The 13,984-nt window shown below is 38.3% G+C and overlaps 1 long non-coding RNA gene across 2 annotated transcripts in view; it reads right to left on the minus strand.

Annotated features, from left to right (window-relative positions):
• The window catches only part of LOC127187922 (uncharacterized), a 77,299-nt gene that overhangs the window by 29,290 nt on the left and 34,025 nt on the right, over positions 1-13,984 (minus strand). The window contains exon 1 of one of the 2 annotated variants that reach the window (XR_007830511.1): positions 10,318-10,490. The exons of the other annotated variant lie outside the window; for it this stretch is intronic. This is a non-coding gene — a long non-coding RNA (uncharacterized LOC127187922). Of the gene's footprint in view, positions 1-10,317; positions 10,491-13,984 lie in introns of those variants that run through there. 2 annotated transcript variants of the gene reach the window in all.

A 13,984-nucleotide genomic window follows, 5' to 3' on the forward strand; every position in this document is an offset into this window, starting at 1 on the left:
GAACATTGCTTGAAAGAGTAAATGGCATTTTTCTCACCTCTACCTGGGTCATTCCCCTTCGTCAAGAATCCACAAGGCCATCTTATGAGCTTGTTCTAAAAGGGTGACTACATGGGATCAATGAGTCAAGGGAACAAATTTAATATTTGTTTATATTTGATAAAACTATTTGAGGGAATGTATTAAGAACTACCCCCTTATCCTATTATAATTAAACCAACAGTGCTTTAAAACATTTTAAAAACAAGGCATCTATAATAAAAGTTTGGGTTAAAAAATTTTTACAGATGGCATGGGAATTGAGTACATTCTTCAACTCTCATATATATATACTTCTTCCAACTAACACACCAACATGCCTAAATGATATATACAAAAATAAATATATGGAAATGCTTATATTGCTATATATAATTTATCTACAAAAAAAGAATGTGTAGAGTCAAATTAAACTACCCTCAAAATGAGACAGAAGGACAGGGTAACTAGAATTTTAAGATAGTCCTGAGTATTTTCCTTGAGTCACAAAGAATATTCCAGAAAAATTAATAACTAAGTTCATTGTTGAGTACTCTCCTGAATAAAACCTGAAGGCAGGACAATGACAAGCAAACCAGGACTGAAAAAAGACCCATTCAAGATCCCTGATGATATAATATCTAAGAAGTCCACCTTGATCATGACATTGATGGTAGGGCCTCCTGACAGGTGAGTAGATGGACAGATGGGCTGTGCATTCGCCCCTGCACAGATGATCAGTCTAATGAAGCCTGTCACCACTCAATAACAGCCATAAGAAATAGCCTAGACACACACACACACACACACACACACACACACACACACACACACACACACATACACACACACACACACATGATGGAGGTATTTTTTTTTTTTTTAGTTGTCTCTAAAGATGAAGCTCACAGTCTAAACTGCTTTACTGTGATATCCTTTGCTGGCATGCTACCCTCGAGGAATTAGAATGCCAATGGGATTGCTTCCTCATCTACTAGATACTCACTGGTGGTCTCCACATGCCCAGCAGTAGCTGCATCTGTCCTAAAGGGAGAGGCATCTTCACAGAGCATCTAACTTAGTTCATGTCTTCTATCAGTGAGGACAGGGGAGGTTAAATGACTTACCAACGTCACATAGATTTTTGGATTGTCTTTTTAAACATTCAACACAGATCTCAAAAGAGGGAACTGCCAAAGTATAAACCAGGGGCAAGCAAGAATAACTGTCCAATTGAAAAGGCAGAATTGTACCTTTGTCTTCTGAGACAGAATCTGGTGTAGCCCGGGCTAACTTTAGACTTCCTGTAGAAGCTGAGGATGATCTTGAACTTCCGATCTTTGTGCCTTTACCTACAAAGTGCTGTGGCTAGAGACGTGCATTGTTATACCTAATTTTGTGGTGCTGGGTGTGGAACCCAGAGCTTCATGCATGCTAGGCAAGCACTCTAAAAACTGACCTACACACTTAACCCAAGAAGTGTACTTTCTGACAACTTTTCAGAGAAAGAGAGTGAATCTGGAAATTTGTCCCAAACCCCAAGCGTGTTCCCCTGCATTTCTCACACATGACAGGCGATAACAAACTGCTTTCCCTTGTCCTCACTGACACAGCTGTGAGTAGATCAGAGGGATGGGAGTGGAAAGAGCGGGGCACTTCCAGTGGGAAATGAAAGTTGGCCAGTGCATAATCCAAACCAAACCAAACCAAACAAATAAACAAAACCAAACCAAACAAACAAACAAATCAGACCCTTAGTCAACTCAAAACTAAAGCCTTTCTGCTGTAGCTCATTGTAACAGCTGGAGGATATGTTTAGGCCAAAGAAAGAAAGAAATTAATAGAGGGCAGCTAGAGAACCCGATATTTTATTCTTCCTCCTCCTCCTTCTTCTCTTTCTCCTCCTTCCTCCTCCTCCTTTCACCCTCCTGATTTAGGACCTTAGCCCCAGGATTAACCATGACAGTCTCTACTTTTCCTGCTGGAGGCCACAGGATTAACAGTGCTCAGGATGAATTAGAAGGGTCCCTTTAGAAATTTTGAGGGGAATATTTAGAAGACGCTTCACTAACTTAGAGCTATCTTAAGAAGAGGCACCCAAGAGCTCGCTCTTTCTGCCCAAACTAAATTTTCTCAGGACCTTGCAGATTCCCCCACCCCCACCCCACCTTTCTGGCTAAACCATCAGCACCAGTTTTCTCATGACACCAAACTTTAACCTCTTTATGAGTCTAAGTCATATACACAAGCAATCAACAGCTCCAACTTTCTATGAGAAATTAATTTTTTTATTTTTATATTTATTTATTGGTTTTTCGAGACAGGGTCTCTCCGTGTAGCCTTGGCTGTCCTGGACTTGCTTTGTAGACCAGGCTGGCCTTGAACTCACAGCTACCCACCTGCCTCTGCCTCCCAAGTGCTGGGATTAAAGGTGTGTGCCACCATGCCCAGCTAGAAAATTTAAATTTTTAAGAGAAAAAGCAAGAATAAATGTAAGGTCATTTTCTGTGACAGAGCAACTTGGTGGCAGTCCTGAGCTATCTGAGACTCTCAAAATAAAATAAAGATTCCTTTTAAAGGCATTTAACATGAGATGATACGTTTAAAAAGGCAGCACAAAGTTAGCTACTGCAACCCTGCATCCGTTTCACTCTCCCATGACAAAGCCACACAGTTAGGTTCTTGGAAGATGATGAGCTTCGCCGGTACTCAGAAGTTGAGGGCAGTAGCTATCTACCCTTCCAGCACAGTGTCATCTGTGCTAGCATTCCTCACTGTTAGCCATTAAGATAAGAGTGACTCTTAGGGCTGGGCGTGGTGGTGCACGCCTTTAATCCCAGCACTCGGGAAGCAGAGGCAGGCAGATCACTGTGAGTTCGAGGCCAGCCTGGTCTACAAAGCAAGTCTAGAACAGCTAAAGCTACGCAGAGAAACCCTGTCTCAAAAAAAAAAAAAAGAGTGACTCTTAAGATACCTAAAGGTACTTTATCTTGTCATGCTCCGAAGTCCCTTCCAGGGACAACATCATCAAGAAGCACTTGAGGAGCAGATAGAGATGAGAAGCATACACCTGGACTCAGACAGAAAGCCCCATTTGACAGCACCAGAGGCTTGTCCTAACATCCACCTGCAGCCCAAAAGACAGGCCTTTCAAGCTGCAAGGAATCTTAAGTATCATCACATTCAATTTTGACATTTGGTAACTAAAAACTCTGGGGTCCACAGAAAGGAAATGATTGGCCCAGAGTCACATAGTGAACAGAGGATCCAGCACTTTTGCTTTCCCTTCCATCTTGTTTGCCTACAGACTACAATTTTATTTTTCCGAAATGTTTACCCACGTGTCACCTCAAGTGACAGGACGACTAACTGTCTGGGTGAGGGTAGATAGAGCACCGATGCTGTTTTCTAAATAAAGAAGTTAGTATAGAAAGTTAAACCAGGAGCCCCTGGCAGACACAGAAGCAAAGCTGGGTCTCCTGACATGGAGTTGGATGTTGTGTCAGCCGATGTAAAAACAGGTACATATAATCATGCTCTGTGAAGAAAGGACTCCACCAGGAATGACGAGCTCCATTGACAGACTAGCACCTCTGTTTGCACTGTCAATTTGTTGAATTATTTTTCTTTAGTATCTCAATAAGCAAGAAAAAGCCCAAAAACACAGAGGCTCAGTAAAGTTGGGTTCATCATCAGCTGGTGCTAGGACCATTTTGAATTTTGCACTCTTTCCATCCAATGATGCCTTAGACTGAGCGGACAGATGACACTGAGTAAATGTAAATGCTCGACCGAAAATCACTTAGGTGAGATTCTCAAACTGGAAAGCACTATTTTATTTATCTATTTATTTATTTATTTTTATGGTATGAACTTTTGTTTTTGAGATAGAACTTGCTCTGCAGCCCAGGCTGGTCTCTATGGCTGATTATCCTGCATCAGGTTCTTCAGTACAGGGACTGCAGGCAGAAGCCACCATGCTCAGCTAAAACTGATTTTCTTTTTAAATTTTAAGCACAACTAACAATAATGTCAACATTTGTGGTGGATATTATGATGTTTTGATATTGTTAAGCTTCGTAAGAGAGGCTTGGGATAGCTAGGTCAGAAGCATAATGTATATCACAGTTTAGCTACAGAAATTATTAGAATAAACACATCAAACCCTAAGTATAGGAAAGCAGGTTGATTTCTAATTTTTTTTTGCCTGTTTTTATGATGCAGTTTTTTTTAAAGATGTATATTTATTTTTATTAGAATTTTAAGTTAGCATACAGGAGAATGGGTTTTATTATGGGATTTTCATAGTCTCCTTCATGCTTTGTTGATGCAAAGGTCTAGGAAGATAGCACAGCCCTGCAGATCAGCATTCACCCAGCCAATGCTGCACTACGGCATAGTCGTTGTAAGGAGCCCCTAGTGTGTGGTCTTCTTGGCCACTTTTAACATCTATATCTAATCAAAATCCTTTTGGATTGCTGCTTAATTTTTCTGTCTGTAAGTTGTGAGCAAACACAACAATCACCTGAATGCCCGGCAAATCTTGAGAAGTAAAAATGCTGCTTAAAATGAACAATCATTAGGTGACAGAGAAAAGGAATCAAGTCCAGAGGGTTTAATGTGTGGGGGTCAGAGGTTTTTGTTTTTACTTTTGTTTTTAAAATTTTTGTTTTGAGTAATAGCTGGAGAGTAAAAGAGGTAGAGTTGGGCACTGCCAAACAAGACTGACAACAGAGTCATCGGTGTCGCTTAAATGAACTGTTTTTCTTTGAGTGAAAAACAAGGCACAGGAAGCCAGGAAGAAATAGAAAGTAAAGAAAAAGTTTGTTTATAAGGGAAAAGTAAGTTTCACTAAACGTAGGTAAATTTTTCTAACAATTAAAAAAGTCATTATTTAGTGATATTTATTTTATTTGGTATGAAATAAAACATGTTAAGGTATAGCTTTAGGTTTCTTAGGTAAAGTTTGTAAAAAAAAAAAATCATGGACTAAAATATCAAAGACAAAAATTCATGGACTGCTACTGAGAGTTTAAAAAATCAAATTATTACTTATATTAAAAGTAAAAAAAAAAAAGATTTTCCCAGCGCATTTTAATTCTTTCCTGTAATATTAAGATGTAAAAGATTTATAATATTATTCAAAATCAAAACTTTGAAAAGATTTATTCACAGTGGTCAAGATTTTAAAGCTCAGCATTAGGCAAGAATTCTTTGATCAGGATCTGGAAAAATATATTTTTATCTACTTGAAGATCTATTTTATAAAAAACTACAACTGTAAGCTCTCATTGATATTACCATACTACTTGAAGAGAGCAAGAACAGATTTCTATATATTAGGACATTTTTGAAAGTTAATTAAAAATTATATGGCCATAGACCTAACATCATCTTTTACAGAGTATTTTTAATATCCAGTGAATGCCTAACTGTAAGTGGTAGTAAAATAGCAAACTGCCATTTTAATTTTCATCTCTTGGACCTTTTAATAAAGTAGCACTGTAATAATTTTGTTAAATCATGCTACTTTTATTTTTAACTCATAAACTTTTTTGTATCTAAAACTGGTATGTTTTAAAATATTTATTTTTAATGTACTTTTGTACACAATTGTATGCAAGTTAAAAAATTATTTTCTTAAATGTAGTTCACTGTAATTATTATTTTTTTAATCAAAAGGTACCTGAGAGAGGTAGATAACAAATTCAGACGACAGCAGGACTCATATCTAACACTTTCTTTAATGTCAGTATATTAATATGTATATTATTAGTACAAAAGCAATCATTGTGTCTTTTCAGTGTCAACTTGTTTGGGTGAAATTTCAGCAACACATAGGCTCTGCTGCTCGTACAGTGCCTGACAATTGGATGTTTGTGACCATCAGGTAGGTAGAGCTGACTCATGTAGCCTTTTGTCAGCTTCTAGAACCAAGCTGACCCTCCTTAACTTTCAAAATTGTGAGATTAATTAAGTAAAGAAAATGCAGATATTTAATTATGGATTGGGAGATTTAAAAAACTGTATTAAAATGCCCTTTGGTTTAAATCTTTCTGTAATACTTTCTCTTTCTCATGTGATGCTACTCTCTCTCTCTCCTCCCTCTCTCTCAACTAACCCCATAAGATGTATAACATTTATTCTATATAAAATAAATAGTTTAGTAGACTATGATCATCAACTATGTTTAATTATATTTTGGATCAAAATTATAACTGGCTGTAGCTCTTTTCCTTCAATGTAAGATTTGACAAAATGGGAAGTTTATAGAGAACATTATTGCTTTTCTTTGAAAGTATTATTTAAGATACTATGGGATTCAGATAAATTTTTAAAATTCCTTTTCCTGAAATCATTGTTTTAGAACTTTAAAAAAAAAAAAGAAAGAAAGAAAGAAAGAAAGAAAGAAAGAAACAAAACTTGAATGTGCTACTTGGTTTCTTTTTCTTATTCCTGGTTCATTTATTTATATGTAAAAGTCAAGATGCAGCATTATTTTTAATATAAATCTTCAAATCAATGTGACAAAGCCTCAGTCTATGTTTGGTGTTTAGAAACAAATTCATAAATAGAAGTTTCATATTCCAAAGAAAAGATAGACGTCTGAGGAATTAAAGACCAAATCACCTAACTGGCTGGTATTGAAAGTAAAATTTTTGCTATTTTACATTACAAATCTGAAAGGAGCTTAACTAAAATGATTGAAAATTGTAATGTTTACTGAGGATTGCTTTTAGATTTTAGAAAATGCTCTTAAATAGTATCTGTACTTTCGTTCTGTCTTGCAAACAGATTAAAACTGCAAAACAATTTTAAAATTCAATTTGTTTCTTTAAATTTAAAGAAAATCTTGAGCAACAAAGCTTCTATTCATAATTTTCCCTTTTTATGGAAATAAAATTTTTAACTAATTAAACTGACATTTCTTTTAATACTGCAAATGCCAGTATTCGGTCAAATATCAAGAATTTAAATTGTTCTCAAAATAGGAGTTTTCAAATGTTTAAATAGTTGTATTCCTAAGTAAAAATATCAAGGAATTAGAAATTCTTCACTTTAGAATTGAGAAATTGTCAATAATTTATTAGAAGGGAAAAATAACTGCTTTAAAAAAAACAGCGTCACAGGGTAAGTGTTAAAATGTTTATTTTGCTTTTTTTTCTCTCCTTTTAAAACATGTTTCTGAATTACAGACTCAGAATTGTGACCATCAAAATACTCCTAGTTTACAAAAATTTAAACAGGATAACCTTAAGGATAACATAGACTTTATGAAATTTTGTTTCCTGTCTCCTTTAAAAAAAAGATTCACATAAGCAGGATGAAGTATGTTATATGCTTACAATATGTTATTCACCAGTTTTAAAAATTTAGACATATGTTTTATTTCCAAACTATAAATCAGTTGCCAAATTGCATTTACTAATAAAAGGTTTGTTTTCATTTTATTCTAGAATAATCTATTTTTATATTAATTCTGAAAAGACAATAAAAACAGTCATATTTTTCAACTTCATATGTTTTTATGTGTTAAATTGTTTAGTTTTTTTTCCCCCACAGGATCATTAGCTTAGCATCTTGTGATTAAGGGAGCCTGTTACCACAGTCTTAGGTTAAGCTTAAAACACGTAGGGATACCATTATGAGAAAAAAAAAAAAAGTTTCAAATATTACCAAGTTGTAAGGAATGTTCTTAGAAACTAAATGTGAAGAGAGTTTTATTTTGGTTTTGTTATTAGTTCTTACATCAATCTAATTCCATAAGTTTCATCTTCTCAGGATCAGGTAATAGCAGATAATGTGTGAGATTTGAAGACAATGCTTTCATAGTTCTGTTTATAGAGAAACTATCATTTCAGTTTTGTACCTGAACCTTTCTTTAAAGCAGTGCTACAATTAATATGACTCTGCCGACTGTATTGTACAATCTACGTTTGAACTACAGTTGAGATAAATACTAAGCTTTCTTGATATATTCCTGCAACTACTCCTGCCTTAAATACTGGGCTTCTAATTTACCAACAGGACATGGGACAGGTTTCAGCAGTAACAATTTTTTGTTTTGTTTTGTTTTGGCTTGGTTTTTGGCTTTTCAAGACAGGGCTTCTCTGTGTAACAGAGCCCTGGTTTCTGGCTGTCCTGGTCCTGGGCTTGCTTTGTAGATCAGGCTTGTTTTGAACTCACAGAGATCCACCTGCCTCTGCCTCCGAGTGCTGGGATTAAAGGCTTGTGCCACCATGCCCAGCAGCAATAACAATTTCTATTATGAATACATCTTAAATTTTCCTGTAACTTTAATATCCAATATATTTTATGGACCACACATCTACCTTTTACCTTGAGGTTGGCAAATGGGGTTTAATCTATCTTCTTAAGTACTTACAGTTAACATATGTTGAAATAAAATAGAGTTTTCGCTTTAAAAAAGAAAAGAAAAAATGTATATCATGATGTTTTTAAAATAGTAGGTTTTCAAAAATATTTTCAAAAGGTCTTCTAACTTGAGCTCTGAATTGATGTAATTACTTCTGAATTTTAGAACTTTATAACTTCATATCTTGATTGTTATTTTGAGATTTAGCAACTAGCCCACTGTGAACTAGATGGCAGGGAATACTTCCCTCCTTTGTTTAAACTGTTGGGTCTAGAGGAGATAAAGACATGTGACCTGCACCACAAAGCATCATATCCCGTATGCAGGTAGCTTAGTGAGTCTTTTTTTTCTCTTTGGTTAAGTCTTGTCATCTCATCTGAAAAATAAAAGTGCTGAGAAGGTTAGTTTTCAGCAAACAAACAAACAAGAACACGAAACGGGAGAGAGGGAAGGCATTACCACACATATGCCTGTCCCTTTCCAAAACAACTTTATATTTTTTAAAGATTGATTTTTCAAGTGATTTCTTTTCCTTTAAATTTATGCACATTTCATGGAGGTTGGATGAAGAAGGAAAAGAAAACGATGATGAAGAAAAGGAGGAAGAAAAGGGAGAAGGAGGAGGAAGAAAAAGAGAAGGAAGAGGAGGATATTTTCACAAGTTTTCCCTGGCTCAAATCTTCTGATTGTCTTCAAAACTGCAGCAAAGCACAATTACCTAGTGAACTGGTCAGTGGAGACAAACAATCCAGAGAACTCTGACTCCCCAAATCCTTTTTCACTCAGGAGATTTCCCACCTTTGAATTATCCAAATAATTGCTTCCACTCTTCGGTTCAATTTGCATGTCTAGACAGATAACTAGACTGAGCAAGGCTGGGGAGGACTGAGGTTCTTGAAGCTGCACGATTCTGAATTGTCATTCGTACTGTTTCCCACTGACAACCTCAGTGGTGCTTCCTGGAGTCTCGGGAACCTCATGGTATTTAGGCAGTCATAATCCCCAAGTGCAGGGGCATGCTTTAGGCTCACCAGGATGTTGTGCTCTGTCTTTCTGAAGTCCCTCACAGATCTTCCTAATTAGACAATCACATACAGATAAATGCAAGCTATTTTCCACCTCCCTCTTAGCATTCACACACACACACACTTTTTAACCTCCATTTTAGAAAAACAAAAAACTCTGAATTTTTCTTTCTTTCTTCTTCTTCTTCTTCTTTTTTTTCAAGACAAGTATTTCTCTGTGTAGCCCTGGCTGTCCTGAACTCACTCTGTACACCAGACTGGCCTCAAACTCACAGAGATCTACCTGCCTCTGCTTCCCAAATGCTGGGATCACAGGCGTGCACCACCGCCCCTCGGCTGGCTCTGAATTACTCTTTCAAAGTAGTTCTTTTTTCCGAAAGAAACTGAGCACAGGAATGGCTTGATTTGTTAAATGTAAGATTTGCTCAAGGACATACATTTTTTAAAATGTAATGATAATTTCACAAGATAAACATATGTATGCATTGTGTGCCTGTCTATATGTAGTCTCCCTTCCTTCTTTAAACGTCGTGTTGTTTCATACTCTGGTGCCCCATATTTGACCACGCCCCCTGGATGGGGAGGCCTGGTGGCACTCAGAGAGAGGATAGCAGGCTACCAAGAAGAGACTTGATACCCTATGAGCATATACACGGGGAGGAAATCCCCCTTCATAGGGGAGGGGAGTAAGGGGAAAATGGGAGGGAGGGAAGAATAGGAGGATACAAGGGATGGGATAACCATTGAGATGTAACAAGAATAAATTAATAAAAAAAAAGGGAAAAAAAAAAAAAGGTCGTGTTGTTTGAGAAACGTAAAGGAAGAAAAGCTAAAGCTTTGCTTGCAGTTCTCCCAAATGTCGATGGATAGACTAGAGAGGACTTAAACACGACTGACCCAGCATCCCCGACACTGGCCCTGGTTGCTTCACCAGTTACTGTTGGTATCTTTGGAAGGAAAGACGTGCCTGGAACTCTTCACTTTCAGCCACTTAAATGGATTATATTCTCTATGCCTCCAGATTAAAATATGAAAGTAAAGTTTTATCCACCTGATTAAGAACTAAAACATCAGCCAGGCGTAGTGGTGCATGCCTTTAATCCCAGCCCTCAGGAGGCAGAAGCTGGCGGATCGCTGTAAATACAAGGCCAGTCTGGTCTACAAAGTGAGTCCAGGACAGCAAAGGCTACACAGAGAAACCCTGTCTCCAAAAGAAAAAAAAAAAAAAAAAAAAAAAAAAAAAAGAGAGAGAGAGAGAGAGAGAAAGAGAGAGAGAATTAAAACATCACTTGAATTTTACAAATCAACTGGGCTTACAATATTACTTAGTAAATATTATTTTTCTGCTTATTGTTACTGGTTCTTTTGTTGAAGGCCACACAGTAGCTGCTGGGAAACATACCCTCTGGCAAAGCAAATGGTCCTTGTTCACTGTTAATCAAATTGAACAAACAAAAAGGGGGGGGAAGGCTCAAGAGATTTTTGTTTTTAAGCCATGGGGAACTATAGACTCCATCCATCCCAGTGATGAAGCACTCACGGTGGCTCTTCTTCAGCCTCGGGTAGGGCGCAGCCGGAAGCACTCTGATATCACCCAAGCAAAAAAAAAAAAAAAAAAAAAAAAAAAAAAAAAAAAAAAAAAATCAGAAGCAAATGAAAGCCAAGGCAGAAACAAAATGGGGGCATCACTGTCTTCATTTTTGATGTGATGACCCCTTGTTCACACTTTCCTTACTGTTCTGAAAGTGTGTGTACAACGGCTCTCAACCTTCTTAATGGTGTGACCCTTTAATACAGTTCCTTATGTTGTGGTGACCTCCCAACTGTAAAATTATTTCGTTGCTACTTCACAAGTGTTATTTTGCCTACTGTTGTGAATTATAGCGTAAATATTTGATTTGTAACCTTCAGAAGGGTCGCGACCCACAGGTTGAGAACCACTAGTATATAACCACATACACCTAAGGAAATTACGTTAGGATCGTGAATCCACAGTATTCCTTGTCTTTAAAACTCCAAAATGTATCTATTAGTTGCAAATATTTTCTTTATAAAGTTCTTGTCATGTTGTTATCACCGTTTCTCAATACTTTGCCTAATACAAAGGACATGAGACTCCAGATTCAGACAGTGAAATCCATCCTTGATGCGTTGGGGGCTACCATGGGGCTCTGAGACGTCAACAGGATCAGTGGGAGTCTGTGCTGTCTTCCCCTTTCTCTCCAAAATGCTGAGGAGCACATTCAGGCTGCCCAGGGTCCTCTAACTCCAGACCGTCCTCTTGGCTGACAGAACCCATCTCTCAAGAAGCTTTCCGAAAGGCCACTTCATGACATTTAGGGTACAAAGCCACCCCCACTTTTGGACAAAGAGGGTGGTCTGGAGAAACAGCTTCCTTAATTGGTCCTGTGAGTCAACCAAACCTGTGCTGGCTCTCAGAGCATAGAGTGTGAGACTCAGCCGGTGGGTATCACGCGGAGAAACTGAGGAGAAGTGGCTGTGGGGCTCCATTTTTGATTTCACTCTTTTCAAGCGTGGTGCAAGTTTATGGCTGTAGATAATCTTTTTCTGCTGAGGAATAGTCTGAATGACGTCAGCGCTTTCACTCTCAATCTAGCTTTTACATGCACATCTATCTACAGATCAATCTTCAGGGTTCTGTGGCCCCATCACTGTGGGGCCACTGATGGAAGGAGGGCCGTCTCCTCAAGAGCCACACACACAGCTCCTGTCAAGAGAGTTGATGACAAGTCTCAGCAGCAGGAGCAGCATGCTGAGAGAGGGGAACCTGTGAGGGGCTCACTAGACTACCACCCTGTGAAAGAAACTTCCAGCCTTGTGCTCTAAACAGGATATGATGCACTTCTGAGAAAGGTATATGGCTTACTGATTTCTTTCTTTCTTTTATATATAAGTCTATAAACTTTGAGCACAGAATTTCTAATATTTTCATGGTGGCACTGTCAAGAAAATGTCTTAGGAAGTGTTAAGTTGTTTTACTAGAACTCATTAGCTCTGGTCCATGGGCATTTGAAGGTCCTCTTCTCTTACCACGCCTGGGACTGTTTTTGTTGCTGTTATTGCTGTCCCCTTTCTTAACTGTAACCACTCGAACATCGGACATGTGTATATGATTTTGGCACCTTACAAATAACATCTCTTTTGACCGTCACAGAGCTGATTATGATGCTGTTATCAGGCGCACTTTAGTGATTCAACTGAAATGAGTCTGAGGAGAACCTGAATCTCTTCGACTCTCTAACTATGCGTATCTCTGAGGGAGCACTGAAGACTTCTGAAGTGTCTGTGTCTTCATCTGTGAAATGGGCGTGGCAAGTTTCTCTCCATGGGATTGATGTGTGCCTGAATATGTTTGGTGTGTGATATGTGCTCAGGAGAGAGGCGGAAGATATTTAAAGAGAAGGCAAGTCAATTATAGAGATATTAAGAGACCTTCTATGTTCCCAGCAAGGGTCGAGGACCAGGTTTGCTGACTTCCCCTCGCTCCCACAGCCCCTGCTCAGTGGTATTGGCCTGTTTTGCCAGGTAGCACCTTGAAAAGTGTGACTTAGCGTCATTTCCATCTACCTTATTCCGGGTCAAAGACAAGCACACTTTTCCTTTTTATCAAGCAGACTTCAGAACTTCCATAGATGCCTTTCTGAAAGACAGTGAACAACTGGACCATGTCCTGTTAGGGGCAAAAAACAGCACAAGAAGAAAATAAAGGCATATGTCTAAGCTTAGACTTCACTGCCAGGTTCAACAACTGCTCATTGTCCGTCCGGGAAGTTTCCAAGATGCACGCGGGGTGGAGGGACATCTTGAGGTCTCTACATCAACCGCCTCACTCTATCCTTACTATTGGCATCCTTAGCAGGGATGGTCCAGCAACTCTGTTCCTTTAAAAGAAAACTCTTGTGGGTTTGAATGCCCAAGGAAGTGGTCAGGAGCTCCAGAAATGTAGCCAGCAGTGTATGTAAGTCATTTACATACACTCTCTTCCATCTGTTACAAAAGCTTATAGACGAAATGTATCTTAGCTCCACAGCTCTTTGACGTTTCTAATGAGATTCTCTCCCGTGAGTTCTAAGTGGGGCCTGCTTTCAGAAACAAAGTTCCTTCTTACCTCTGCACGTCTTTGTTCCCTACGTGCCTTCTGAGTCACTTCAGTTTAGTTTATTTACCCTTTGGCTACACTCAACGCACATCTGAGTCTTCCTGACGCTGGAGCGGAGTATGTCATAATCAGACAATAAAACTATGGCTCTCTATTTTTAACCTTGGAGCTGATGGGGCTGAAGCTCAGAATTTGTTTTCTGAGGCCCCTGAGCCCCACATCACAAAGCTTTTGGCTGACTTCTAGCCTTGGACTCCTCAGAAACTGATTGTAATGTTTCCATCACATGGAACTTTGACAGCAACACGGATTTGTCATTTTGTTTTTCTAAGAATTAAAAAGAAGGAAAGAGCCCAGCCCATACTCTAGGGTCCTTCAGTAGTTGACTCTGACTACTATGGGTGACTCTCAAAATAATAGCTGCCTGCAAATTAATTGTATATA

This window comes from Acomys russatus, chromosome 4 (genome assembly GCF_903995435.1).
Source record: "Acomys russatus chromosome 4, mAcoRus1.1, whole genome shotgun sequence".
Taxonomy (NCBI): Eukaryota; Metazoa; Chordata; class Mammalia; order Rodentia; family Muridae; genus Acomys; species Acomys russatus.